The following is a 6,000-nucleotide window of genomic DNA, read 5'->3' on the forward strand; positions in this document are numbered from 1 at the left end:
TCAGATGTGGTCACTGTATCAGTTTTTTTATTTTTTATTTTTGTTGCAAGGAAGTTTTAATCAGTTGAGGTAGAAAAGGAAGGCAAGTGTTTAGTTAGTGTCAACTAAATTACAACTAGCACAAATGCATATCCAGCTGTCTGCTGGGGAGATGCTAGGCCTCTTTTCATCATGTATTTAAGAATATATTTGCTATTTAGGGTTTTTATAACTGCAAATGTCATCTTTCCTTTGTGAATGTAAACAAATCAATATTGCTTGATAAAGAATGAATACACACATATTTCTACATACTTGTAAGTTAAGGCCCCTTTCTCCCTATTAGGATCTTGAAGTGGTTTATTCTCACTCCTAGAATCTAGGCAAACGTTTTTATGTTGAATCTCAAGGGAGAACTCCTTAAAACTCCTTAATACAAAGACTCTATTGTCTTTTCACAAGAATATACCTTATGGCCATTACTCTTGGCCTTTGTCAAAGCCATTTAGAGTTAAAAGTTGTTAGAACACTATTAAAAATCCAGTTCCTAAAAGAGTTTAATATGTATCAGAGATGGAAGATGTTTCTATATGTAGCTATAGTTCTAGAAGTTGATGTACACATTCCTTGAACCTCAGTGTAGCACCCCCTCAGGGTTGCTCCTCAACTTGCACTTGCATTTGTGACAGGCATCCACTGTATTCTTCCAATTAACCTACAACAACGAGGTCAGCACAATGGTTCTGTAGATCTTCAGTTTGGTAGTTAAATACCTCTTGTGCCGACCTCGTTGTTGTATGCCTATGAGACCTGGATGGTATACCAGTGCCATGCCAGGAAACTGAATCAGTTCCATTTGAATTAGGAAGATTTTGAAGATTACCTGGAAGGATAAGGTGGCAGACACTAAGGTCTCTACTCAACTAAACTGCAAGCATTTAAATTCTGCTTTAGGTAGTTCAACTCTGATGGGTTATTATTTGAATGCAAAATGTAAATTTGCCCAAAAGACTATTTAATGGAGAACTTACACAGGGCAAGCGCTCAAATTGTAGTCAGAAGAACAAGTACAGAGGGTACTCTCAAGGTGTCTCTTAAGAACTTTGGAATTGATTGTGTGACATGGGAGACCCTGGCACAGGCCTGCTCATCATGGTGTGCCCACATCAGAGAAGGTGCTATGCTCTATGAACAAGGCAGAATTGAGACAGCTCAAAGGAAACACAGGATGCCCAAATTTGGAGTATCCACCCCAAATATTCACATGGACTATTTGTGCCTGACCTGTGGTGGAGCATTCTGAGCTTGAATTGGTCTGATCAGCTACTGTCAGACACAATGAAACTTGACTCTTAACATAGTGATGTCATTTTGGTCCTCTTTCAGAACGAAGGACAATAACCAACCAATTTACAATCAGCCAGCCCACACAATTAGTTTTTAGCAAAAGATATTTACTAAACTTAGAACAGTAGTTATAAAACATTTCTTCTCTCCCAAGAAATTTGAGCTGACTCTCCCACTAATACCTACAGAAGAGGAATAGTAACAATGAAAGAAACAAATGCCACCAAGACAGCTCATAATTCCAGAACTGCCACTCCTTGAAGTCCCTTCTCTACTCTCTGCATGTAGTCTTTTCTTCATTTCAACTCCTGTTTGCCTCTCTCTCTCTTGAATTTTTAGCTGACTTTCTTCCCTTCTACCAGGTACATGATGCAACTTGAAAGTGCTTCTGGTTTCAAGTGACTATCTCACTGTATGTCTATCTGTCTTGGGTGTGTATTTTTGCTTCATCACACTACCTCCAACTCTCTGAATTGACTTGAACTTCTTAATGGAGTGTCTTCTTCTAGGCAGGTAGCCATGCTGCTAATTGAGGAAATCGGGGATAGGGAAGAGAAAGAAATCCAATTTTTCCCTCAATGCGGGGCTCTATTGCACAACTATCTCCTGGTATGTAGTCCCGAACTCCTACATCTGACCAGAAAATTGATGGAGGCGGAACCTGAGAGCCAGAAAAAAAATCACAGAGATTTTGTCCTGTCTCTAGTTCTCCTGACATCTTTGCTTGTACAAAGAATATCCTTTGAGAAATGTCATTAGTATATACAAATTTCTCTCTCTTAAAAAAAAAAAAAGCAAACAAAAACCTTAACAAACCTCAGCTTTCATGTCTTCCTTTCTTCTCTCTTTTGGAAAAGAAAAAGGGAAGCCACAGTCTTGCGGCAAATTTTGTTGTTCAGTCATTGTTTAACTCTTCCTGACCACATTTGGTGTTTTGCTGGCAAAGATATTGGAGTAGTTTGCCATTTCCTTCTCCAGCTCATTTTACAGATGAGAAAACTGACACAAACCCCTGACTTACTGAGGGTCACATAGTAAGTATCTGGGGCTGGATTTGAACTCAGATCTTCTTGTACCACCTAGTTGCCCTTGCAACAAATATGCATAGTTAAACAAAACAAATTCCAATTCTTGGCCATGTCCAAAAAATCTGTCTCATTCCATACCTCCAGTCATTCGTCATCTCTGTCCAGAGATGGGTAGCATGGTTTCACTTTTAATTGTTGAATGTGATGACCTTTTCTCAATCCTTATCCAAAATCTTTCTATGATATTTGACACTTTTAATCACACTCTCCTTTTGGATATCCTCCCTTCTTATAACACTGCTATCCCTCTGTTCTCCTACCTGTCTTACCACTTTGCTGACTCATCATCTGTATCATGCCCCTAACTGTGGATGATACCCCCCCGATCTTTGTTTTGGCTCCTCTTTGCTCCTTTGTCCCTATTCTTTCACTTGATGGAGAAGTGGCTACAGTAGCAGGCAGGGACAATCCAGACCCATGTCTCACCTAGCGTTGTCTATAACATGCCTGGGAACTGTGATCATTATTATTCATCTGCTAGCAACCACTACCCCAACAGACTTGACAGTCTCTCATTTCCTGTTTCTCTCCCTATTCCTATACTATCTTCAACCCCCACTCTCTTTCTCATCATCCCCAATCTACTCAGCTTTTCCTAAACATGTCCTACTACAGCCCTGCCTACCCCTTCCACTGTGCCCTATAGAAGCCTGATTCCATAATTTTAAAAAAAGCTCCTCTTTGTCTTGAACCTCTTTCTTTCACTATCTCTCTATCTCCTCATTCTCAGAGTCCTAACTCTTCTTAATGACACTGTATCCATGTATATCCTCTCCATAACTAGCTTTACCTTCTGTCATCTCCTCTCTCCCGCGATGGTCCTAGAGGCAAAAGCAGAATGCTCCTTGCTTTTCATTGCCACTTCCAGACTATCCATTTACTCCTAACACTTAGCAATCTTTTCTTTTGAAATCCACTAAATCAAGATTTTTCATCTGATCTAAATCATGATTATATCAGCTTCTATGCCATTCTTCCTCCTTCCTCAAAAAAAAAATCACATTTATGTTTCCTTAAACTCCCTAGTCTCCTTATTTCTTAACCTTCTTAAATTCCATGGCCTGTCTTTTCACTCTAACTTATCCACACATAAGGATGGTCACACACTAAATGTCACCTTTACCCACAATTTTCCACCACTTTAATGATCTGACTATAGTTACCAAGCCTTCATCTCTTCCTACATCTTGTTCTGCTTAAACCAGGGGTGGGGAACCTGCAGCCTTGAGGCCACATATGACCTCTAGGTCCTCAAGTGTGGCTCTTTGACTGCATCCAAACTTTGTGAAGGCCACATGTCCTCAAGGTTACAGATTCCCCACTCCTGTCCTAAATTATTCTCTTAAACCTGAGACTTCCATTCCCTTCATCTTCATCTTCCAACTTCACTTTCTTCTCTTTCCTATCCTGACTTTATAGTTAATCATTTCAATTCTACACAGTTGTTTTGCTCTGAAATCTCTCACCCCATAAATACTCATAACAAAATTCATCTGGAGAAACAAAAGGTCAAGAATCTCAAGAGAAAATTTTTTTTAAATGGAAAGGAAAGAGGCCTAGTAGTACCAGATCTCAAACAATGCAACAAAATAGTAATCAGAAGTATTTGGAGCTAGTTAAAAAGTAGGAAAGCTGATCTGTGGAACACTTTGAGTACACAATATATAGAGGCAAATGAATGCAGTAACGTAGTGCTCAATGAAAGCAAAGACCCCAACTATGGGGTCAGGGATTTGTTATTCAACAGAAAGTTCTGGGAAAATGGGAAAGCATTTTGCCAGAAATTTAGTTTTAGATCAACACCTCATACCCATATACCAATATAAATTCCAAATGGACACATAATTTAGATACATAATTAACAATATATCTTTAAAAAATAGAGGAATAAAAAATAAAATGTCTTTTAAAAAATCATATTTTCCCTAATTACATTTAAAACACTTTTTAACATTCATTTTTTAAAAAAGTTTGAGTTCCAAATTCCTTCCCTTCTTCCTTCTCCTCCCCCCTCCTGAGATGGTAAGCAATCTGATATAGGTTATACATATACATTCATGCAAATGCAAAATATTTCCATATTAGTCGTATTGTGAAAGAAAAACAGACAAAAAATCATGAAAAAAGTGAAAAACAATATGCCTCAATCTTCATTGAAAGCACACAGTTCTTTCTCAGGAGGTGGATAGCATTTTCACCATCAGTCAAAAAAAGAAATACCTAATGGTTAAAAGTTTATGACTAAACAAATAGAGAGGATCATAAGAGATAAATGAGACAGTTTTAAAAACATAAACTGAAAAAGTGTGGACCAAGTAAACTTGAGGTTGTTAAAATTAGAAGGGTGACAGTTAGCTGTGGAGAGGGAACTTAAGTTACCTGGGGAGGTGGTGCCAAGATCAACAGCTTGCGTGTTACAATGGTATTGAAACAAAATGAGGGGAAGAACTATGCTTCCTTTAGGGAGGGTCTGGATGAAAATGATAAAGGGGAGGCATGGATACATCAGGGCAGGGAGTATATACATTGAAGATCTGAAGTATTAATTAGCATAGCATGAGAAAACTATCAAGGCAGGGTATTTCTGTTTAATGTAAGAGACCTGAAACTTTTTATCCATTCTACAAACTTTGGTACTCGAACATATACCCCAGGACAACTAGGTAATGCATGGTTGTATTCAAATGATGTAACATCAGCAAGAAACCACCTGTTATTCTCTTGGCACATTAATGGCCCACCAGAATCTCCCTTTTCATGCTTCTCTTAATTCTTGTGTTTGAAAGTCATATTTTTTTTTTCAGGTCTGGTTTTTTCATCAAGAATGCTTGAAAGTCCTCTGCATCACTGAATGACATTTTTTTCCCCTGAAGTATTATACTCAGTTTTGCTGGGTAGGTGATTCTTGGTTTTAATCCTAGTTCCTTTGACTTCTGGAATATCATATTCCAAGCCCTTCAATCCTTTAATGTAGAAGGTGCCAGATCTTGTGTTATCCTGATTGTTTTTCCACAATACTCAAATTGCTTCTTTCTAATTGCTTGCAATATTTTCTCCTTGACCTGGGAAATCTGGATTTTGTCTACAATATTACTAAGAGTTTCTCTTTTTGGATCTCTTTCAGGAAGTGATTGGTGAATTCTTCCTATATTTATTTTACCCTCTGGTTCTAGAATATCAGGGCAGTTTTCCTTGATAATTTCATGAAAGATGATGTCTAGACTCTTTTTTTTTGATCATGGCTTTCAGGTAGTCCCATAATTTTTAACTTGTCTCTCCTGGATCTGTTTTCCAGGTCAGTTGTTTTTCCATTGAGGTATTTCACATTATCTCCTGTTTTTTCATTCTTTTGGTTTTGTTTTATAATTTCTTGGTTTCTCATAAAGTCATTAGCTTCCATCTGCTCCATTCTAATTTTTAGAGAACTATTTTCTTCAGTCAGCTTTTGAACCTCTTTTATCATTTGGCTAATTTTGCTTTTTAAAGCATTCTTCTCCTAATTGGTTTTTTGGGCCTCTTTTGTCATTTGAGTTAGTCTATTTTTTAAGGTGTTAATTTCTTCAGTGTTTTTTGGGGTCTCCTTTAG

The sequence above is a fragment of the Notamacropus eugenii genome, chromosome 3 (assembly GCF_028372415.1).
Source record: "Notamacropus eugenii isolate mMacEug1 chromosome 3, mMacEug1.pri_v2, whole genome shotgun sequence".
NCBI lineage: Eukaryota > Metazoa > Chordata > Mammalia > Diprotodontia > Macropodidae > Notamacropus > Notamacropus eugenii.